Consider the following 25,848-nt stretch of genomic DNA (forward strand, 5'->3'; position numbering starts at 1 on the left):
AATGAACTTAGCATAATTCTGACGGGCCCTAGGATTTTCAGAATGGTGAGTGACCATTGGCTTGAACTTAAAGTCACCAGCTGCATTAGCTAATAGTAAGAGAGTGAGCCTGTTTTTTTGAAGCTTAAAAGCCAGATTTCTCCTTTCTAGATAAGAAAATTCTATATGGCATGTTGTCCCAATACAAGGCTGTTTGTCTACTTTGAAAATGTCCATTTTAGTATAGTCACCTTAGTTAATTATCTTAGCTAGATCTTCTGGATAACATGCTGCAGCTTCTACATCATCAATTGCCTCTTAACCTTGCACTTTTATGTTATAGAGATTATGTCTTTCCTTAAACCTTGTGAACCAACCTCTGTTAGCTTCAGACTTTTCTTCTGCAGCTTCCTCACCTCTGTCAGTCTTCATGGAATTCAAGGGAGATGGGGCCTTGCTCTGGATTAGGCTTTGCTTATGGGAATGTTGTGGCTGTTTGATCTTCTGTGTAGACCATTACAACTTTGTACATATCAGGAATAAGGCTGTTTTCCGTTCTTATCATTCATGTATTCACTGGATACACTTTTAATTTTCTCAGAACTTTCCCTTGGCATTCACAACTTGGCTACCTATTTGGCACAATAGGACTAGCTTTTGGCTTATCTTGACTTTTGATGTTCCTTTCTCACTAAGCTTCATCATTTCTATCTTTTGATTTAAAGTGAGAGTTGTGCAACTCTTCCTTTCATTTGAACACTTACAGGCCATTGAACGACTATTAATTGGCCTAATTTCAATATCGCTGTGTCTTAAGGAAGAGAGAGGACTAAGGAGGAGAGATGGAACAGCTGGTAAGTAGAGTATTCAAAACACAAAATACATGAAGTTTGTTGTCTTATAAAGGAATGGTTTATGATGCGTCAAAACAATTAAATGGGAGAATCAAAGATCACATATCACCTAACAAATATAATAATAATGAAAAAAATTGAAACATTGTATTACCAAAATGTGATAGACACAAAATGAGGAAATGCTATTGGAAAAAATGGTGCTGACACAGGTTTGCCACAAACCTTCAATTTATGAAAAATTCATTATCTGTGAAACATAGTAATGTGAAATGCAATAAAACAAGGTATGCCTGTAAATTACAAGTGATTGTGTTGAGTCTTAATATTCCTTTACATGAACCTTTTTTAGGCATTCACTTTAAAATCCTTAACATTAACATACATTTAGCACACAATGTGTATATATTAGCATACATAACATATATATTAATGTTAATTTTATTTTTTTTATTTTAGAGAGACAATGTGTGAGCAGGGGAGAGGGGAGAGAGAGAGAGAGAGAGAGAGAGAGAGAGAGAGAGAATATCTCATATAGGCTTCATGCTCAGCATGGAACCCAACATGGGTCTGGATACTAGGATTCTAGGATCATGACCTGAGCCCAAATCAAGAGCCACCCAGGAGCCCCTGCATGTATTACTTTTAATATACATGACTGAGTGTTTCCTGGAATTGCTTTTACTAATCCTCTCTAGTAACTTTACTAATATTCTTATTGCAGTTATAAAGTGAGCTAAACTATTCCTATCTCAAAAACTCCATCTCTGAAGATTAAATGTCTTAAAAAAAATTGAGCCTTACAGAAGCAACAAAAAAAGTGTTATGGATACAAAATATGAGTTGGTGCTTAGCAAAATATTCATATTTTTTTGGGGAATTTTGAAATAGAAATCTGTAAAAGAGCAAAAAGAGGATATATCTTGCTAACACTATTACAAATCTAATTCTTCCTAAAATTCTACTTGAAGTTGAAATTAAGTAAATTTTGATTTTATGATAGCCATATCAAGTATGATTTTCTTTTATCAAAGTATGGAGAAATTGAAATAATTTGAATATTTTCTTATGATCATTATTTTTATTTTTCTATTTTTTAAGGGTTAATGCAATAGAGTGGAATAAGAAATATAAGCATCGTACCTGATGTGTGGTTCTCATTTCTCAGTTCTTTAAAATTCTGCTGAGCATGATAGCTTGATAATTGATTGTAAGTTTCTAAATTGATAGCTGTTGTTTTGAAAATAAGGGAATAAAACTTCCATGCTGCAGGATTTGATTCTGTTTATATTTATTTCTATTATGTAATAGAGGTTTTGTTTATGTGGACCTTTTAAGCAGGAAGAGATATCATGTGTTTTTCTTGAAACACTTAATTTTTTTAAAGTTTATGTTTTTATTTATTTTGAGAGAGAGAGAGAGACCACACAAGTGTGCATACTAGTGGGGGAGGGGCAGAGAGAGAGAAGGAGGGAGAGAATCCCAGCAGGCTCCAAGATGCCAGCACAACCTGTGAGATCATGACCTGAACCAAAATCAAGAGTCAGACACTTAAGCAACTGAGCCACCCAGGAGCCCCAAGAAGGGATATTATGTTATAATATTTATTTCTCATTTTTACATTCTAGTGTTCAATCTGTTCTGTATTAAACTGTGAAATTGAGCATGGGTGTTTATAGAATTTAAATAAACATCTGATACATGCAGGATGACATCTATGCTAAAGAAAGAAATAAAATATGCTTAGAAAGCATCCATAGAAGAGTTCCTACCAAAAAAAAAATAATAATAATAGTAATTAGAATTCAAAACTCATAGAATGTCACAGAAGGTTTTGGAAGGAAACTTAGAAATTGTCCATCCCACCTTCACACTAACAGCGGATTTAAGATTAAAGGATTAGCCATAATTTTAAACTAAACTTCAAGAATTTCCTTAAATCCAGGGTATACATCTAGATTCAGGGAAAACAGTGATTAAAAAAAAAGATACACCTTGTACTTTGCAGGATTGTGTTGGTCAGGACAGGCTAAGTACTATAAAACCAACCCCATAATTTCAGTGACTTTAATAAATATTTATTTCTTACACTGGAGCGGGTGTTGTACTGTGCTCTACAGAGCTGCGCTAGGATCCAGCATACTTTTCCTGTCTACAGTATCCTTATCTAATACCTGTAAGGTGTGTTCATTTAACTAGGCAATAGGCAAAGAGCAATAGGAGGACTGCATTAGGAGATAGTTAAGGGCCAGGCCAAGAAGTAAGTACCTCTTTTTCCCACATTTGATTGGCCAGAATATGGTCACATGACCATACCTACTACTAAGGACAGTGAAGAAATGTGCCTGAGAGGAAGGAAAAATGAGTTTGGTGACAAATTAGTCTCTCCTACAAGGCCTTTGGAGATTACTAGCATCAGTGGAAGATTATCCCTGTGGCTCCTTTTTAACCACTTACATGTCACCACTTAAGTAAAAATGCATAGCCATACATCTGTGGAATTTGTAATTAAATCTGAGGATTTTAATAAGCATCCAATTAGTATAATGATTCTTCTCTTACTTTATGAGGATCTCTGTCTGACTTGGTAAAATAAGGCCATTTTGGGTTGAAGCAATAAATAGAAAAATTTTTCAACTGTCATTTTAATTTGGGTTAGAAAAATGGGGGTGCTCAGTGGTATTAACACAACTAACTTTCCTTGCACTTTGAACTCTATGCAGAGATGGTTATTATTAGGTTCTCATCTAAAACACAACTGTGAAATGCTTGTATCAACCTGTCCTTCACCCTGGGTAACAGATATACACTCCTGCATAATGGACACATATTTGTATAGAGGCATTACCATTTGTAAAAAAAAAAATCACAATATAATCCTTCAGGCAAGGGATATTATAACAGTCAAAGGCAATATTACACAATTGAGGTAATATTCTAAAAAAATGTTTTGCTTAATTCATCTGGCATAAACTTAAATAGTTGAATTCCTCAAACATATTTAAAGTTAAAAGAAGCATTTAAAATATATGACAGGGCTACACATAATGCAGGCTACTACTTAAAGAGATAATGAGAAATGTTTGCATTTGGGATCTGATCAGTTTGTATATTTCAATGACCACTCACTTCATAGATGGTTGTATTGTTTATATATCATTACCTTTAATACAAAAGTTAATAATAGAAGTATTATTTGCATGTCCCCAATCTTTCTCTCTCTGTTTACAGAATGAAATCCAAATTCACTTGTTTATCATCCCAGATTTTCTTGTTTTCAACATTATTTTCCAGTCTGCTAAATAAGCTTGTTGCTCTACATAAAATGTTCTCCTCAGTGTGTTTATATCATCCCTTCTTTCCCCTGCCCTCTAATCACAAGTGGATTTATGTTACCATAATCTGCTTTTTAAACTTTCTTTTAACTACTAAGGCTACTGCTTCATGCTCCTCTCTCACCAGGAATTCCATAGTTCACAGTCTGGGTTTCAGGATCAGCCAGCTCCTGGCTTATTTAACAACTGCTCCCCTAGTGTTTTTGGATGGATTCTTCGTGATTCACTGTATTTAGGGTCAGGTCTAAAAAAAAAAAAAAAAAAAAAAAGGAGATTGTTTTATTTCTTCCTTTCCAATTTGGACACCTTTTATTTCTTGCTTCTTTGTTTTGGGTACAACATCCAGTGCAATGTTGAATAGCAGTGGTAAAACAGGTGTACTTTTCTTGTTTCTTATCTGAGGGAGAGGGGGAACGTGATGCCTTTAAATGTGCTGTCAACGGAAGCATCTCCACTACCTTGGTCTGGATGTAGTAAAAATAAATAATAACTTTATAGAAAGGATAAACATGAAGATTTCTGGTATGTTAACATATAATTTAAAAACAAAATAATATTTCAGTGTCACTGAGATATGATACTGCATTATAATTTAGTTGGGACATGATAATTAGTAAGATTGAATACCTTTCATATGTTTCTTGTATGTATTCTTTAATTTCTCATTTATAGGTTTGTCTGTAATTCATTTTTGTTTTTGTCTTTTTTCATTAACATGCAAGTTTTTATCTTATGACTATTATCCTTTGACCATCTCATATCTTATAAAACTGTTTCCTACTGTGGTTTATATCTTGGTAGTTTTTTTAATGCTTTTCCATATAGTTTTTTAACTCTGTGGCATAAAAATTACTTATCCTTTATTATTTCAGGCTTCATATCCTTCTTTAAAAATTCTATCTTGGTAAAATAAAGAGTAATATTACGTTGATCTCAAATATTTTTAGAAATTTTGCAAACTATTGAAATCCAATACAGAAGAATTTTATACCAATTATAACTCATAAATTGATGGTAGTGTAAAAAAATCTATATGAACAATTTTAGTGATCCTTGGAGATAAATTTGTTCAAGGAGCATAGATAGAAGCAATGCAGTTTTTTTACTCACATATGAGGTCTAAACATCTCGTTATAAGGGAAAGACAGAAACTGTTGAGCATAAACTGGACAATTGTAAGTTTAGAGAATGGCAATTCCTGACTCAACGTGATTTCCTTAAGACTGACATTTCTGGTATAATCCTGCCTGAATTCTGGAAATGACTACCTTTGACATCCTTCTTATGGCTCAGATACTGATTTTCAGAACTTTTATTAAAACAAAAGCTATAACATTAGTATATATCACTCATATGACATATACCACCAATATATTATACATTATTACAGTTATCCTATAAAAGTGGGAAGCATAATAAAAGCTAATGCTTATTTGGGGAATATTGCATAGCAGGTATGGTTTAAAGTGTTTTACATACATTACCTTTTTCATTGTCACATTATTCTTATGAGATAGATATTTTACAGTAGTCCCATGTTATGGATGGGGAAATTGTGCCACAATGTGGTTGAGTAACTACCTCAAGGTCACAGAACTAATTCATTAGAGAGCCAGTATTCATATGTGGGCAGTCTGGCTCTAGACTTTGTGCCCTCTGTATGACTGGCCAGTTTGGATTGGAAGGGTAATATAAGAAATATTTTTAGCACAATGTGATCAAAACAGAACATATACAATTCTAACTAGAACTAATGAATACAATTAGATTTTTAAATATGGTACATACCAAGACCTTTAAATAATCTCTACAAGGTATGGTGCCATCCTTTCATTTGCTTCAGATACTAGTCTTTGATCCAACATAGTTGATATACCATATAGGTATTACAACCTGATTAAAATTAGCAAAGACCATATAATGTTAACTTGCAGATAAAAACTAAATAAATACATTCCTAGATCAGGAGTTCTAATTTGAAATGAGGAATTAAGATACTTAGCTGTCAGGCCACATATAAGTTCTGTACAAAATTATGATTGTTTCTAAGCATATTTTAGTGAAGTCTAATGGATCACAGACCTGGATATATCAGAAGGGTGAAAGTTCCTTAATGCAGGCTATGGAAGCCTTGCCTGCCTCATTTAAAAGTGAACACTTTATCCATCTATTCTTCCACATGTAAGCAGTTCTGATTCTATTTGGAATCAGAAAGAAGTGGTCTCAAATACAGTGGCTTTAAATTAGCTAATGACTTAAAAATGTGGTAGTACTTACATTGTAGGATCAAATAACATAAAGGCGTGGAAAAACAATTGACAGCAATGTAAAACTCTGTGTAATTTTAATTAATGTGGTAATTAAAGTTTAAACCAAGAACCACAGAAGTTGCAAGAATACTGTTGAGAGCAAAGGGAGGGGAACAAGGAAGTAGAAAGGCAATGGATAGACAGCAGAGGGACCGCAGGGAGACTGTGGTACTCTAGGCATATTTTCTCCATTTCCCCAATTACCCATGGGTAAGGCCCCGGATATTGGCTCTTTTATCCACAGTATTACTTTCTGAAGGGAATTGTTACTGTGACTGTTATATTGGTTTCTTTTCCTGTGAAGCAATGTGCAAACATCAAAGAAGTTTTCTATTAGAATCAAAGTACTCCTCAATTGGAAACCTTCTTAAATAATGGATGGCACTTGAAGATGTTGGTTGTCACTTTTAATAATTAACTGTGTCTAATTTTGGCAGTAACTGAACTTTTATTTTCTGTGAGAGCTTGACACACTACTTGATTTAGAGGAGCAAAGGATTTAAATATTGCACCATGCTTAGAACCACAAATTCTGAATAAATTTCTTATTCCTCTGCTTGACACTTTTTTCAGGTGATTTTTCCTCCTTTCATAGGTAACTAGATATATGTAGGTAGATTGACAAGTGGGTAGGCAGATTGATTTATACATGGGTTGATCTAAGTAAGATAAAAATATTCAATTAAGCTTTATAATAATGAACTTCTTTATAATTTAAAATATTTTTATTTATTTATTTATTTATTTATTTATTTATTTTTTCAACATTTTTAATTTATTTTTGGGACAGAGAGAGACAGAGCATGAACGGGGGAGGGGCAGAGAGAGAGGGAGACACAGAATCGGAAACAGGCTCCAGGCTCCGAGCCATCAGCCCAGAGCCTGACGCGGGGCTCGAACTCACGGACCGCGAGATCGTGACCTGGCTGAAGTCGGACGCTTAACCGACTGCGCCACCCAGGCGCCCCTAAAATATTTTTAAAACACCACTTCATTATGAATTCCAACAAGATAATTGTTAGTATACTGTACTCTAAAGAGGCACTTCATCCTATTCAGCTGTGTATCCTTTGAAATTACCAGTAAAATATTTCAAATACAGCAGGTCTTTGATAAATATTTGCTGAATTGGATTGATATATATATATATATATATATATATATATATTTTTTTTTTTTTTTTTTTTTTTTTTTTTTTTTTTTTACTGTAACTATCCAAGTGAATGTTACAAAATCAGATTTATGTATATTATGTGTTGGGGGAATTTCAGGTCCAGGTGGTTTTGCTTGAGAAGTAGCCAATAACCCCTCACTTTGCTGTCTATAAGATTGTCTAAATCCATATATTAATATTTGGATATGAAACAAATAGGCCTGCTTGAAAAAATAATTCAAATGGCAGATGGTTGTTATGTTTTATTTAACAAACGTTTATAGTGGGCGTCTTCTGCCAGGCACTGTCTAAGCATTGCAAAAGTTTTTTGGGGAAATGTAGCTCTGGAAAATACGTATAGGAAAATATTCAGTTTGAGAAGTTTGTGAATATGCTGTATTATCTTAGTGTTTACAAAATATACTTATTAGTAGATTTCATGTTATTTATTACAACTAGGATGTCTAGACATTACTGGAATCACAATATTAAATATTTGAAGTATATTTTTGCAAGATAAGGAATTAATCGTTATCATTTTATTTTTGTACCAGTTCACTTATTCATGCTCTTTATCTCCTTGGGAAAATGTAGATTGGGAGTCATGATGTTCTCCCCTATGGGAAATGTCAAGGTAGAAATCTCCTGGGAAGCTTTTCACATTGGATTTAAGTAATGAGAGGTATGGGCCTTGTTTGGATAAAAGAGGCTGAATAGTTATACAATAAGAAGGAAGAAATAGCAGAACTCGCAATCATAAGAAAAGTGTGGATTTAGGAGTAACATAATGATCACACCCCACAATCTTGTTTAAATACATGCCCACACATATAAATTTTTTTTTATATTTACCACAAACTTTGTGCTTATATTATGTTTTATTTTATACTTCCATTATTACTAATAAAAGCATAGCAACAGCTGATATAATGGATGTTAACAAGCTTTAGAAATGTGATGAGTATAAGAGGGGCACCTGGGTGGCGCAGTCGGTTAAGCGTCCGACTTCAGCCAGGTCACGATCTCGCGGTCCGTGAGTTCGAGCCCCGCGTCAGGCTCTGGGCTGATGGCTCGGAGCCTGGAGCCTGTTTCCAATTCTGTGTCTCCCTCTCTCTCTGCCCCTCCCCCGTTCATGCTCTGTCTCTCTCTGTCCCAAAATAAATAAAAAATGTTGAAAAAAAAAATTTAAAAAAAAGAAATGTGATGAGTATAAGAGTAAATTATTAGAGTACAATCTCTGTATTGAGGATTTTAACTACAATTGAAAATTTTATCCTGGAATATATAGTTCTTGCATGGCAGAATAATTATTATGTTCTATAAAATAATCACATTATTTTCTCAATATAAATTTATATTTAGCAATTTATGGATACTCATTAATTTTCATGTTAATGTTTATTAGCATTTTCCCCTAACATTTCTTATCTTAAACACTGCTTCTTCTTCCTTCAAAACTGTAAATTATTGATGTAGCATCTTTTGTTGGTTTTCAAGAGTTCATTTTATATCCTTCCTAATTAACTGAGATGCTGGGTTTCATTTTGGAAATTTCATGTCCTACAACTGTTTCCACAAAACTATAAAAGGCCCGAATGTGGTAGATTTATTTCATTTGAAGATGCGTGTATCTCATTAGAAAACCCTGTCACTTTTTCAAGATTGAAATTTTACACTGTCACCTTCAGATCGGAAAATGTTTTTTAAAAAATGCATGTTTGATTGCCATTTAAAACTGCAGAAATAGTGAGGATACAGACATCTGCCACCACACATACAGATTGATAACGACTTTATTTGTACTTTGGCCTAATGCATATCCTGTCGGATCATCAAAACAAGAAAAGAAGAACTCATCAGACAGTAAGAAATGGCCAGATGCTCACAGAATGATGAAGAGTCATTGTCTGTTATCTTGTAATGTTCAAAGTTTGTGAAGAAGACGCTATTTTATTATAAATGTAAAAAGAAATCTAACTTATAAAACTTAACTGCTACTTCAGGATATGCCCAAGCATCCTGATCCCAAAATGTTTGCTTCTCTTCAGCTTCCATGGTCACCCCCTCATCTTTACTATTAGTCCTTCAACAAATACATGTTTGTTCAGTCTTGGGACCTTAAGGGTCTCAAAGGTGCCCTACCTACCCTTTTAGTAACCATTTTTCTACGTTTTATTTTCTGCCTGTGCTTACAAATCTCTTTAGTAAATTCATGATTTTTAGGACCTTCCTATGTTTTAGTCTCTCAAACTCCTTCCAGCAGCATTTTGTTTTATGTCATCTTGGGCCTCATGATAAGCCATTTTACTTTGTTCCCACCACCAGCTGAAGACTCTCTTGGTCCCTTGATCTTTCACTACTGGTATCTTGGTGGAGAATTCTGTGTCCTTTACTGTCCATACTTTGTGGTTACCCTCCTATTGTTGAGGGAAATAATAAGATTATGCTAATGATTTATCATAATCACCCACTTTCATAAATGATTGACTTCATTCTGAGGGAAGAAACAACTCATACAGGTCTGCATTTTAACAGTTGAACCTAAGGAGATGTCTTTTTAATTTTGGGTGAAAAAAATCTAAGCTCAAACAAAGCATCTTTGTTTAGTCCTAAAATTAAAAGGATTGGATAAACTTAAATCCTTGTTAAATACAGACTTACATAATTATCTTATATTTCTTCAACTGTTAATCATAGATGTTAATGGATGAAGCAGTAGACTGGGGACAAGGGAATTAATTAGTAGGAAATTGAATTAACTATTACACAATGTACATCTATTCTTATCATTGGTTGGAGGAACAAATGAAAGCCTTTTCTTCATATTAAAATTTATGACATACTAATTCCCCTATCTTGAAATACATCATTTGCTCTATGTTTGTGTTCAGTGGCTTACAATATAACCATTTAAATATAAAATATATCTATGTTTCGGCTGTTCTAGGGCCCTCTGACTTCAGAAATGAAATTCACAGCAAAATGCAGCTTTATTTAATAAGTTCAACTTGAATGGAACTTTTTCACAATATGGACCTCTCAGATATATCATTATCCTATAGTAGTTTTATGCAAGTAAATTATTCATTTCATTAGTACTGTATCTAAAACAAAACACTTTCAATTTATACATAATGCAGTATAAAATGATGAGCCATAGTTCTTTGGGGAATTCTTCAAATTGTAGAAGTCACGGAAGTAATGTGTGTCAGCTACAAAGCCCTAGGGATCTTAACAGAAAAAACATCCCTCATTGAACCATAAAAATAAATGCTGATACAAAGAATATCCTTTATGCTCAAAGAAAAATGCACTTTAATAATGAACAATAAAAGACTGTATCTAGTACCTTTTATTTTTTCTGCACTAATTGCTGCTATAACAAATCTGAAAAGTGTAATCTATGTGGTTATTACAATGAACATACTTGCTTAGGAAGTTATTTGAGAAAAGTCATGAAAGTAGCTGTCTTCCCTTTATAAATTCCAAAAAATAAACATTTTCTGGGGCGCTTGGGGGGCTCAGTTGGTTGAGTGTCCGACTTTGGTTCAGGTCATGATCTCATGGTTTGTGGGTTTGAGCCCCATGTCAGGCTCTGGGATGACAGCTCAGAGCCTGGAGCCTGCTTCAGATTCTGTGTCTCCCTCTCTGTTTCTGCCCCTCTCCCACTCATGCTCTCTCTCTCTTTCTCTCTCTGCCTCTCAAAAATAAACGTAATAAAAAATTAAATACATAAATAAATAAACATTTTGTGTGTATAAGTATACCTGTTACTTATGTATAATGTATGGAAGCTCTTAATGATAGTCCAACGTTGTCCAGCTGTTTGTTTACTGAGGCTCCTCTTGTTTGGAATTAAGTTTTTCTGAGTTCCTTATATGACAGTTTTTAGACATTATATAGTAATGTCAAATAACTTAGAGAAGATATATAAAAATACAAACAGCAGACATTGCTCCTTGGATTATAATTTTCTATTGAAAGACCAAAAAAGAAAACTTATAATGATACTATTATTTAAAGCATTTGCTTGTTGTCTGAAATAGGTACAGTAGGAGCTCAGGAAAAACATCAGTATTGTATGCTTCCATAATGAATGTGAGGATGTATTAGGAGAGATCGTGGTGGAGGGTGAGGGAATAGTGAGGCAGTGTAAAAGGGACCAGACATTTGACATATGGGGAGGAACTAAAGACGAAAGGGATATTTTCATATATGTACCTTGTATGTCTATTGTTATGTATATACAGACCTGAAGACAAATATGATAAAATTATTAAGATTTACGACAGTCCTTGTCAATCAAATTAAGCATTTGAAAGGATACATCTGTCTATCTTAAGGAAATGTATCAGATATAAATGTATGTGTTTACTACCCTGTGATATTTATTCATTGAATTCACTATGCTAAAAAATATCTATTTATGGCTAAATTAATATGCCTTCTAGGGGTGCCTGGGTGGCTCAGTCGGTTGAGCGACAGACTTTGGCTGAGGTCATGATCTCACAGTTTGTGGGTTTGAGCCCCGTGTCAGGCTCTGTGCTGACAGCTTGGAGCTTGGAGCCTGCTTCAGATTCTGTGTCTCCCTCTCTCTCTGCCCCTTCCCTATTCATGCTCTGTCTCTCTCTGTCTCAGAAATAAACATTAAATTTTTGTTTTAAATATACCTCCTGTGGAGAATCTATGTATTTTTTATTAGGTAGGTAAAGGTGGAAGAGGACTTTGCAATAAGAAATATTGAACTCTGGAAACTATATGAAAAATGTAAGCGTGAGAGCCACTAACTCAGCGGCTCTGCATTTCTGAACTGTTCTGTTAAATGTTATTGAGTTTGATTTTTTAAAGTCCTTTCAGGATAATATTTTTAAAGCATTTTGGCTGACAGGAAAAGTAAATTACCAGATAAAGTTTTTAAAGACTGCTTTGTTATTAAGATGCACTCTGTCCTGAGAAACTTAACAGAAACCCATGGGGGAGGGGAAGGAAAAGAAAAAAAAAAAGAGGTTATAGTGGGAGAGAGCCAAAGCATAAGAGACTGTTAAAAACTGAGAACAAACTGAGGGTTGATGGGGGGTGGGAGGGAGGAGAGGGTGGGTGATGGGTATTGAGGAGGGCACCTTTTGGGATGAGCACTGGGTGTTGTATAGAAACCAATCTGACAATAAATTTCATATATTGAAAAAAAAATTAAAAAAAATAAAAAGCCATTTTTTAAATAAAAAAAAAAAAGATGCACTCTGTAGATGCATTGATGACCTAACGCTTTGTCACAGTTGTGTGTGGGCTAGTCTATACATTTCCATGTAGCTTTATTAGAATGTAGATGCCTGGAAAAGCCTAAAGAATTATTTCCTTTTACTTTGTTTTGGATTTTTGTTTAGTAGAGTCCTTTTTGTAAAAGTTTTATTTAAATTAAAGTTAGTTATCGTACTTTTAGCTCCTTCTTAATGTAACTGTACTTTACCTAATGCTACTGATAAGCTCAGTAACCTAATATCCAGTCTTGATATTATATTTAATTTTACACCACTAATAATGTGGAGATGATTCAGTAAAATCAACATAATCTGAAAATGTACTTTTTTAAAAAAAATGTGTATTTTTGAGAGAGAGAGAGAGAGAGACAGGGAGAAAGAGAGAGAGAGAGAGAAAGTGAGAACACAACCAGGGGAGGGGAAGATAGAGAGAGGGAGACACAGAAAATAAAGCAGGCTCCATGCGCTGAGCTGTCAGCACAGAGCCCGATACAGGGCTCAAACCCAGGAACAATGAGATCATGGCCTGAGCTGAAGTCAGATGCTTAACCAACTGAGCACCTAGGCACCCCTGAAAATGTATTTTTTTTAATTCTGGATCCTCAAATCCTGTGCTGTATTCAATTTATGGATAGGTAAAACTATTATGTCACATCGTTAAGTGTTGGCTTCTTTCTGCAGCTTTTTCGATTGTTGCAAAAACCCTCGTCTAAATGGGCAGACAGAATAGTTTATGATGAGACCACACAGAATGTTTCCAGGTCAGTGAAGAAATGTGAAAATAATGATCATGGGTAAAAATACTTGTGTGAAAAAAAGTGTCAAAAATTAAGTGAAATCTGTAGGCTTTTCCTTGTATCTTAGAAAAAAAGAAGCAGAGACTATGAAAATGTGAATCTTTTAGGTACCATCACTGCACCACTTGTACGAGAATCATCGATTGCATTTGCTTAAGAACTGAAGATTTCTGGGCCCTGCTCCAGGCACACTGAATCAGAATCTCTGATGGGAGAGCACAGGAAGCTGCATTTTCAACTCCCTTCCCCTCTAAAGTCTGATGACCACTTTCCATAAAGCATATTTCTGCATACCAAAGCAGATTCGTTCAATTTCTGTTTCTCTATCAACCATCTTGACACTTGCCTTTCATCATTTTTAACCTTATTTTGCTATTCATAGTGCATGCATGTGAAATCTCTTGTTTCACAAAACTTCCTTATCAAGTTCAGTTTTCCTCTGCCCCAAACGTTCTTTTGCTCTTCTTCCTCCCTCTAAGAATTTTCATGAAGTCATTTTTAATTCTTTCTCTGTGAAGGAATAGCCACATATCCCTGTTTCCTGGATTGTTTTAGTTACTTCCTTTCCTTAACCAAGTTGTTGCTCAATAACAATAATACAATTTGATCTGAAACATGGTCAAAATGAAATTACATATGCTTACTTTTTTCCTGTGTCATGGAACCAATAGATCTTTCTCCATTTCCTCACCATAAATCCAATAACCTTATTCTTCTACCTTATTCCAAATAGCATACAAATAATATATAACTATTCCAGAAAATAAAAATGCCTCATAAGTCCAGAACTGAGAGCTAATAATAACATCAAAACTCACTGGTTCTATAACTTGCCTGAATTTAGTCCTATAACCTTGTATCAAGATTTAATCATACAAGTAAAACCAGTAGGAGGAACATACGAAGAGATTTGGTTCACTTGGTTGTGGGGGCTTGTTGGGCAAGGGTGAAATCTGTAGGCATGTTGTCAGGAAGGGCAGACTACAACTCTCTGGCTGAATCTTCATCTACAGGGTAACATCTTTTCTCAGGGAAGCCTCAGCTCTGCCCTTCAATTGATTGAATCAGTTGCCCTCAGATTATCTAAAATAATCTCCCTACACAACAGTCAACTGATTATGGACTTTAATCACATCTACATAATACCTCCCTGGTAACACCTAAATTACTATTTGAGTAACTGGGGACTGTAGCCTGGCCAAATTAACAGATAAAACAAAACAAAACAAAACACCACATCACATCACAGTGATGGTGTTTTTGTTTATTTGATATAGTGTCTTCTATATTAGTATTTGTAGCAAACCATTTCCTAAATAGAAGTTTTTGTGCATTTGGGGTACTTAAGTTTATCCTTTTTCTGGAAACTATTCACCCAGAGAATACTGTAAGCCTATGATTCACTGGTAAGCCTATTGGTCAATAGTTTTGATAGAATTTATAGCTGTGTTTCCAGTCTTGTAATGGCTCTCTCAGAGTCTTCAAAATCCATACTTAAATGCCATGCTCAATATAATTAAATATTTAACAGTTATAGAAAAATCTCTTAAGCTTTGTCCTGATCCTCCTATAACAGCTTGATTAAGGGAAAGAGCTACTTACAAAGAACTCTGGACAATTGTTAAAAAGCATTGTTCCTGAAAGATTAATAATAATTAGGTGAATCCTTTTAACTAAGTATCAAATTTCCAATATATCACTGATTTATGTGGCTGTCACATCATCATTTTTGCTGTCAACTGAAAGCATGCACTCAGGAATTTTGTGTGTGTGTCTCTGTTAAAGTGCTCACATGAAGGAGAAAACAACAACATTTCATGTTATAAGAAACCAACCAGATAACAAAGCATAAACTCACTATTGTATATAACATGATTTTTGGTGTCAAAATAGGAATTTTTTAATTTTTTTAAATAGAAATTTTTGAAGGATTTGTGCTCTGAACCAGTTGTATCCTTTCATGGCTTAAATAAGTGGAAACCTATAGAAATGGAACTCCATATTGTATCCAAGATTCTTTTTGCCTGTTACTATTGCAAACACAATCACTAATTCTGTAAATATGGTTGTCCATGTTTAAAATGAATGCAAAACACTTGATACACAACTGCCCTGGGACAAATTAATAATGACGAAATGCCAGAAAAAAACATGTCTTTCCTTTTTTGTGGTAATTACTGCCCTTTTGAATGTTGCACAGGGAAAGAGGAAAGCTTTTTATCATTGTTCTCCCAACTCAGACATAGTAAAAAAGAATGTCAGGAACGCAATGAGCCTTCACATTATGAATGCTTGGTATTTTGATGTCTATATTATCTTTTGGAGATAATTTCTTTTACTGAAAACAGTGAGGATTGGAGGGCCAGTTTCCTAATAATGGTAATTATGGGAAATGTATTATCTATTATCTCCTTGTTTAAAATTCCCTGCACATACACATGGACACATAGAACTGCGTCACTGGGCGAGATAGTAAACAATTGAGACTTTGGCTGGTAGATCTATTGTGGGCTGTTCTTCCGGGAGCTTTTTCTTTAAGGAGACCATCCGCAATTCATAATGTAATGTGAAATTCGCAGGCCCACCTATTTGTTCTAAGCTTTAGTTCCATTACTTAGGAACTAGGCTTAATTACTAGATATTGGAGGGTTATCCTGATGCTCAAATGAGATGAGGTATGTAAAGCACTATGTAAATTATAAAACACACACACATGTTAGTAATTACGTGAGAGAATTTTAACCATTCAGATGAAAGCGAACCATTCAGTCTTGTATGCAGATGATTGGCATCATATTGACAAACCATTTGAATGATAGACTGATTTTCTTATTTGTCTTTGGAAACTTTACATCATGTAGCTGTTTTGAACATACTGGAATGTTTTATCAAATAGTAACTAGTCTGGCAGGTTGTTTTTTGAACACATTTATTGGAAGAATAAGTTCTTTTTATAGTGGCTCTATAATTGACGTTTTGAATATCCTCTTGCATTAAATATCTTTAGTATGGCAATGTATTTTGGAGCTGCAAATTGTTAATACACATATACCCAGATTGTTAATAAGCATATACAGTGGTAAGTGATTCAGTGTAAAATGCAACTAGAAAATATTCGTCTTCTCAGATGACAGGGCGTCAGACAAGAAAAATTACATGTAAGATTAAAACATTACTAGAGTTCCTTTCTGACGCCTCCTACCCTGCCAACTCCACCCCACTGTTTGTTAGTTTCATGGTAATTTTTTAAAATTCTTTCTTTTAACATCTTTTTTTTAGAACAGTTTTAGATTCACAGCAAACTTGAACAGAGAGGAGAGAGAGATCCTGTACATCCTCTCTCCCCACTCTCAACATCCCGTCCCACTGTGGTGTGCTTATTACAGTTGATGAACCAATACTGACACATCATCATCGACCAAAGTCCATAGTTTACATTAGGATTCACTTGTGGTGTTGGACATTCTCTGAGTTGGGACAAATGTATACTAACATTTATCCACCAATATAGTATAATATAGAATAATTACACTGCCCTAAAAATCCTTTGTGTTCCACCTATTAATCCCGCCCTACCCCCACACCTTAGCAACCACTGGGTTTTTTATTGTCTCTGTAGTTTTGCCTTCTCCAGGACGTCATAGAGTTGAAATCCTACCAGACTTTTGGAATCTTGTACCTTTTGAGTGCATGTTTGAGATTGGCTTTTTTCACTTAGTCACATCCAATTACATTTCTTCCCTGTCTTTTTATGGCTTGATACCTTCTTTCTTTTTAGTGCTGAATGACATTCAACTGTCTCAATCTATCAGTTTATCCATTCACCTACTGAAGGGAATCTAGGTTGCTTCCAAGTTTCAGCAATTATAAATAACACTGCTCTAAACACCATGTGCAGCTTTTAGTATGGAAATAAGTTTTCAACACTTTTTGGTAAATACCAAGGGGTTCAATTGCTGGATTACATGATATAAAAGTATATTTAATTTTATAAGAACCTGCTAAACTGTCTTATAAAGTGACTGTACCATTGTGCATTCCCACTAGCAATGAATGGGAGAGCTCCTGTTCCTTGTCAGCATTTGGTGTTGTCAGTGTTCTGGATTTTGGCCATTCTAATGACATATGATGACATATGATGTGGAATATCTTTTCCATATGCTTATTTGCCATCTGTATATCTTCTTTGGTGAGTTATCTATTAAGATCCTTGACACATTTTTAGTTGGATTGTTTGTTCTCTTACTGTTAAGAATTTTATTATTTTTTAATATTTTAGATAACAATACTTTGTCAGGTGTGTCCTTTGCAAATATTCCCCCCCCCCCCCCCAGCCTGTGGTTTGTCTTTTCATTCTCTTGGCATTGTCTTTTCACAGAACAGAAGATTTTAATGTTATGAATTTTTCTTACATTCATCATGCCTTTGGTGTTGTATCTAAAAAGCATTGCGGGGTGCCTGGGTGACTCAGGTTAAGCCTCTGACTTTGGGTCAGGTCATGAACTCATGGTGAGTGAATTTAAGCCATGTGTTGGGCTCTCTGCTGTCAGTACAGAGCCCACTTCAGATCCTCTATCCCCTCTCTCTCTCTGCTCATCCCCTGCTCTCTCTCTCAAAAATAAATATACATTAATTTTTTTTAAAAAGAATTGCCATATCCAAAGTCATCTAGATTTTTCTTTTATGTTACATTTTAGGAGTTTTGTAGTTTTGCATTTACATTTAGGTCTGTGGCCCATTTTGAATTAATTTTTGTGAAGGGGGTCATCTTTCTGTCTAAAATTCCTTTTTTTTTTTCTTATGTGTCTAGTTCCAGCACAATTTTTTGTAAAGACTACTTTTTTTTTCTATTGTATTATCTTTGCTCTTTTGTCAAAAGATTAGTTGACTGTATTTATGTGGGTATATTTTTGGGCCTACTATTCTGTTCCAATGATCTATTTGTCTATTCTCTCACCAATACCAGTGTTACTATAGCTTTATAGTAAGTTGTATGATTATTACTACTATTATTATTATCATCATCATTCTGTTGCTTTATAGTAAGTTTTCAAGTTGCATATGTGAATCCTCAAACTTCATTCTCCTTCAGTATTATGTTTGTTATTCTGTATCTTTTGCCCCTCTGTATGCCATGATCTGAATATTTGTGTCTGTGCCCCTCCATCCATATGTTGAAACCTAACCCCTAAGGTAGTGTCATTAGGAGATGAGACCTTTGAGAGGTGAGTAAGTCCTAAAGGTGGAGCCCCCATGAATGGGATTAGTGTCCTTATAGAAAAGGCTCTCCATATCTCTCTTTCCCCTTCTACCACATGAGACTACAAGAGGTCTGCAACTTGGGAAAGAACCTTCACCTGACTGTGCTTCATACCCCAATCTTGGACTACCACTCTCCAGAAATTTGAGAAATAAATTTATATTGTTTGTAACCCACCCTATTGTTGATATTTTGTTAGAGCAGCACAAAGGGACTGAGACACTATAAAAACTTTAGAATAGGGGTGCCTATTCTACCCCTGAGTTGGGGTGCCAACTCAGTTGGTAGAGCATGCAATGCCCAATCTCAGGGTTGTAAACTCAAGCCTCATATTGGGTGTAGATCTTACTTAAAACAAAAACAAAAACAAAAACCAAAAACTTTTAGAATCAGGCTGTCAATATCTACAAAATAATTCATGGGGATTTTGGATTTTGATTAGAATTGAGATTATATTGAATCTGTAGATCAAGCTGGGAAGACCTGGCATCTTGATAAGTTTGAGTCTTCCTATCCATGAACATGGACTATTTCTCCATTCATTTAGTTCTTCTTTGATTTCTTTCATCAAAATTTTGTACATTTTCTCACACAGATCTTATAGTTGTGTCCATTTTTAAATGTGTATAAAAATTTCCAAAAATAAACTTGTATCTAAGTTAATGTAAAAGACTTGAAAAGTTAAATTAATTTTTATATAACTACAGTTGTATAAATTAATTGATTCACAAACTCTGGAGCTATATGTAATGTTATACGTTTTTGATATTCTGGCAAATATATAAAGTAAGTTTTTAAATTTCTTTCAGTCTGTGTGCATATGATTATGTTATGTCTTTATTTTTCACCTAGATGGTTTCACCTAGTCCAATTTATCATTTTCTTCCTTTTATGTCTTTATTTTTCACCTAGATGGTTTCACCTAGTCCAATTTATCATTTTCTTCCTTTTCTTCTTCATTTTATTTATCATTTTCTTCCTTTCTTCTTTTTTGGTGCCATTTTTAAAAATCTTTGCCTATCTCAGGAACTCAAACATTCTTTTTTTTTTTTTCTTTATGATATATTTCATGTATGGAATATTTTCGATTAGGGATTGAAGCTCTTCTTATATTACCCTGCAATGAGTTATTCTGAGATTTTTATTGAAAATCAGTTGGTTGCATGTGTGTAGGTTTTTATCTGGTTTGTTTATTCTTCCACATTGATCTTATATTTATTGTTGTGCCGATACTGTACATTAGTGTTACAGTCAGTCGTAAAGTCAGGAAGGATAAGTGTTATTATCTTTTTCAAAATTATTTTGCCTCTTTAGAGTCCTTTGGATTATAATATTTAAAAATTAGCTTGTTGATTTACAAAAAAGCTTGTGAGGATTCTAATTGGAACTGCATAGAATATAGTCTTTCAGTCCATAAACATGGTGTGAATCTTCATTTATTAGACCTTTTTAAGATTTCTATCTGCAATGTTTTGTAGTTTTCTAAGTTCACATGTTTTTTGTTATATTTATCATAAGTAATTTTTTGGTGTTATTATAATTAATTTAAAAAATTTGTTTCTATTTTACAGAAAGGCAGTTGTTTTTCATATTAACTTTGTGTTCTACAATCGTATAAACTTACTTATTAATACTGGTTGTTATCGTTTTAGTACTTAGGGTCCTTTACAGAAATGGTTATGTCATCAGGGAATAGAGTTTTGTGTTTTCCTTTCCAATATTTGTTTTTCCCCCTTGCCTTATTCCTCTGGGTGGGACCTCTAGTATAATATTGAATAGACATTGTGAGAATATAATCCTTGTATTGATGCCAGGAATTCATTCAGCATTTTCACCATTAAATATGAAACTAGCCTTTGGTTTTTCAAATGGCTTTTATAAAATTGAGGAACTTCACATCTATTCATACCTAGTTTACTGATATTTTTTTTATGTATACTTTGAATTTTGTCAAATGCTTTTCCAGAATCAATCAGGAGGATTATATTATTTTTCTATCATTCTACTGTGTTGTTAAATTGCACTTTTTTTTGAAGCCAACTTTGCATTCATCCGATAAACCACACTTGAGCAGGATATATTATCATTTTTGAATATTGCTAGATTCAAATTAACAGGATTCTGTTACAGATATTTGCATCTATGTTCATGAGGGATGATCTGTATTTTTTTTCTTGCAAAACGTTACTAGATTATGGTGTCAGGGTCAAGCTGTATGTCCCCTCATCTTTTCTTAAAGAGTTCACATGTGAATGATATTGCTTTTTCTTAAACATTCCTATAGAATTCTCCAGAGAAAAAAATTTCTGCACCTCGAATTTTCTTTTGGTAAAGGTTTTTTATTACAGATTAATTTTTTAATAATTTAATAAGTAATCAAATTACTTTTAAGTAATAAGTAAATAATAAATAGAGCTATTGAAGTTTTCTATTCCTTTCAAGTTTTGGTAATTTGTGTTTTTCTCCTACATAATTTTTCATATTTATTGGCCTAAAGTTGTTCATAATATTCTCTTGTTATCTTTTGACATCTATAAGATCTGAATTTGTACTCCTTCCTTTCTTCTGATATTGGTAACTTTCGTTTTCATTCTTTTCTTAGTCTTGGTAGAGATTTATAAATTTATTGATATTTTCACAAAGGAGCATTTATTGTGCTAATTTTCTCTGCTTTTTGTTTGTTTTCTACTTCATTTATCTCTGCTCTCAATGACTTATTTTTGTCAGATTACTTTGAGCTACTTTTCTTTTCTGGTTAGGTCACTGCTTTTAAGTTTTTCCCCATTTTCTACTGTCGGCATTGAAAGCTATACACTTCTCTAAACTCTATTTTCACAGCATCCTACAATTATTGATATTTTGTATTTTTATTATAATTCCATAATTTTATATTATGATTACTTTCTCAATTGATGGATTATATAACAGTATGCTATTTACAGATTATATGATGGTTTTATAGCAAGTCCTAATTAAATTCTATTTTGATCAAACAACATTCTGCATGTTAGCATACTTCTGAAATTTGTTGTGAGTTATTTTATAGCCAGACATATGGTCTGTTTTGGTGAACGTTTTCTGTATATTTGAAAAGAATGTGTATCCTGCTGTTATTGCATGTAGTGTTTAATAAAAATTAGGTTACAATAATCAATATTGTTCATATGTTATATATCCTTGCTGATTTTTGTCTGTGTTTTATCAGTAGCTGAGAGAGGATTTTTAATGTTTGCAACTGTAATTATATTAGTTCTATCTGTTTTTTGCTTAATACATTTTGAAGCACTGTTATTAGTTGTATATACATTTAAATTTGTTCTGTCTTCTTGAATAATTGCCACTTTTCCCATCATTCCATATTCTCCGATAATATCTTTTGATTAAGTATTAATGTAGCGATACCATTTTTTAATGCTTACTATTTATATGCTACATCTTTATTTTTTTTTCTTTTCACATATTTGTTTCTTTATATTTAATGGCCATTTCTTGTTAATGGCATACCGTTTTATTTTTCTAACCTAATCTGGAAATTTTTGCCTTTAATTAGAGTGTTGCTATATCTACATTTAGTTAATATGGTTAAATTTAAATCTAACGTGTTACTATTTGATTTTCATACATCCTTTTTTTTTTATTTCTATTGCTCCCTTACTGCCTTCTTTTGGGTTAATCAATATTTGTGTATATTTCATTTTATGTTCTCTATGATGTAGGTAAAAAGTGGCGTAAGTATTGATTGAGATTTCCATAGCATACCACGTTATCTTATGACTTCTTTTCCCTGAATGCACTATTACTAGATCAATTTACAAGATATAACTAAGAGGGGTTCCATTTACCACATGTAATGGAAGGGACAGAGAAGAGTTAAGAATTACTTTCAAATTTTTGGTAAGCTCTCATGCCATTTACTGGAATAGGGTGCACTAGAGAATGAAAAGCATGAATTCTTGGATATAATTTTGCACATGTATACTTTAAGATGTCTGTAAAATATAGAAAATATATATAAAAGTACTCTATGTGTACATGATTGTGGAAATTAGATGTGAAAGTTTTGTGTTATTTGTCTTACATTTGAACTTTTCATTTAGAACTTAGCTGGTATAAAAAAAGGTAATACATTTTTATTACACATGCCCTATTCTCCTATAATGTTAAATATTTATAAAATTATAATTATCACTAATAATATTTGTTATACTCATTATATTCCCTTGAATAGCCTTTTTATCTTTAAGAACATTTTTGAAGAACACTTTTTAAGGTAAATCAACCTCTTCAAATAATGGCCCCTGTTCCATAAAGACCATAGAGCAAAACAGTTCCATTTTAATTGTGTCCAATTCTGTGAGATCTCATTAAAACTAGATCAATTTCCATAGAATGCATCCATTCTGAAAAGTACTTTGTCAGGTTTAAATGTAATAACTTGCATTATTATTATTTTTTAACCAGATAACTCAGTGAAGTGGGTTCAAGTGTGAATCTCTTTACAATGAGAAAGAAATTCAGTTTTGCTTCTGCTCCTATTCAATATCTTGCTTAAAAGACACAGCAAATGTTCATGTGAACACTTACTTACTCAGCATTTAAGAATTCCACATGCAAGTGTATATTCTTGAAAGGATTCCTGAAGACTTCTCATTTGCATGTGACTAAACTGATTCCAAAATTTGTTGAGTGATTTCTTTTTTTCTTAAAGATAGTGATGTCATTGATAGGGCAAGACTTGGGCCCAGGAAAGTCTTTTTGGTTTTTTCTTTTTTTTCCTTTTGATAATAGTATCTCAATGGAGAGTTAATTTTTGCATGACTTCAAAGAGCTGTGATGGGTCTATGAGCTATTGAGTTGTGTAAGTTAATTTGCCCCTTTGTTAAATAACCTGAAACTGCCATTTGTGTGTGTGTGCACTTTCATCTCCCTTTCCCTTCACTCTCAGCCTCATTTCTGGTTCTGTTCGAAATGCTGCCTCTAGGACCTACTCCTTTTTCTTTATCATAATGTGCTACTTTCAAGTTTGTTTAAGAAATATCAATATTAACCCTATTTTCTCCATTCTTTATTGAAGATATATACACATCTGTCACTAAGAATAATTATGGATTTAAGACAAGTTGTTGCTTTTTAATAAACTGATAATTAAACTTCATTTCTTGGTTTGAGATTGCCACCTTATTATATTCATATTTTTGAAATATTAGCTCATTCTCATTTGTCAATGATTACTTAAGACAATCAAAAGGTTATATTGGACAAGTAATAGTTATCTTATTCAAATAAGTGTAACCTGAAATACAATGCGTGATCATCCTATATGTTAGCAAAATGTTAGCCATAAATAACAACAGCAATGATTAACATACATTGAACGCTTTCCAGGTGGCATGCCCGGTATTTATTCATCATAACAACTCTATAAATGAGAAGGGTACTATTGTATTCCCTGTTCTATAGATGTAGAAACTAATGCACAAAGAGATTTGAAAAATTGCCAGTATAACTCATGGCAAATGATACAGTCCCCATTTAAACAGATTAGGTTATAGCCCTGAGCCTGAGCCTTCAACTACCATGTTCTGTCAAACGTTAATCTTGAAACAGTTTTCAACTTGTATGTTTATACATTAGTCTCCACTTATCCACAAAGAAGGCTTTCCAAAACCCCCACGAGATGCCTGAAACCATCGATAGGACCAAACCCTATAATATGTTTTTTTTTCTAATTCATCATACATACATATGGTAAAGTTGGTAGATTAGGCACAGTAACAAGTTGACAACAATAACTAATAATAAAATAGACCAAATACAACAATATACTGTTATAAAAGTTATGTGAATATGGTTTCTCTTTTAAAATATTTTATTGTACTGTACTCACCTTCTTCTTGTGATGATGTGAGATGACATATGAGAAGGAAATCATTTGCTTCTGTACAGTGGTGACCATGGGAAACTGAAAAAGAAAAAAAAAAAAAAAGACTGGAAAGCAAAAATCTGGATAGAGATACTACTGTATACCCAGACTCTGTCTTGTATCTGTTGTTGACTTTGATCTGGAATGAGAGTTTCTGTTCTGTCCTGCATGATAGGGGATCTAAGCTTTGAATGAGTATAGGATCTTAGATCCCAGTTTCCTGTCCTTTCTCTAAGACTAGTGGGTTTTGTTTTGTTTTGTTTTGTTTTGTTTTGTTTTTTCTACCCTTTCCCCAGCCATAGTTCAAGCGTCTTTGCTGCCTCTCCCCTATGTCCTAAGCCTTTTTGCTTTGCACAGAAGAGTCCAGAGAAGTGCAAGGTATGTTGTGTAACCCACAGCTGCTGATCCCCTCCAGACTGCCTGATCCACCTAGGGTGTCCCTCCTCAGGCTCCTGTCTTGCCCCCAGTTTTCCCACTTAGCACAGGCGGAACACTACTGTAGAGAGCATGCAAATGAGTTTGAACTCTCTTTGTGTCTGTGATCTCCAGCTATTCCAAATGGATACCCTAGGCTAAACTTCTTGAACTGTGTTAAATTTTTAGCTCATTCTTTTGGGTCTCACTTTTATGGGGGCTCAAGCCTCTTCCTTGCATGATCTTTGACAAGCAAGACAGTTTGTGAGCCCTATATCTCCCTGGAGGGGCTTGTCCTTCTTTGGTATTCAGGTTTTTTGGTCTCAATATGTTTACAGCTTTCTGATAGATTCAGGAATCAGGTTACCATTTTGAAGAATATCTGGCCTATTTTCATTGGGTGGGAGGGAACAGTTTTGTAGTTTTCTGTATCCAAAGTGGAAGTCCACATCCTCCACCTTATATTACTTTAGCATCTGCTTTTTACTTACAAATGTATTCTAAGCAATATTCCTTTATAATAATGAAGTAGGGAGTTCCACAATTTATTTCATCAATATTCTACT

At 33.8% G+C, this 25,848-nt stretch overlaps 1 protein-coding gene across 6 annotated transcripts in view; it reads left to right on the plus strand.

Moving 5' to 3' along the window:
- The window catches only part of NKAIN2 (sodium/potassium transporting ATPase interacting 2), a 1,000,454-nt gene that overhangs the window by 375,579 nt on the left and 599,027 nt on the right, over positions 1-25,848 (plus strand). Inside the window, exon 1 of one of the 6 annotated variants that reach the window (XR_009263282.1) lies at positions 767-833. The exons of the other annotated variants lie outside the window; for them this stretch is intronic. The gene's annotated coding sequence lies outside the window, so the exon portion shown is untranslated. Of the gene's footprint in view, positions 1-766; positions 834-25,848 lie in introns of those variants that run through there. 6 annotated transcript variants of the gene reach the window in all.

The sequence above is a fragment of the Neofelis nebulosa genome, chromosome 6 (genome assembly GCF_028018385.1).
Source record: "Neofelis nebulosa isolate mNeoNeb1 chromosome 6, mNeoNeb1.pri, whole genome shotgun sequence".
NCBI classification, from domain to species: Eukaryota; Metazoa; Chordata; class Mammalia; order Carnivora; family Felidae; genus Neofelis; species Neofelis nebulosa.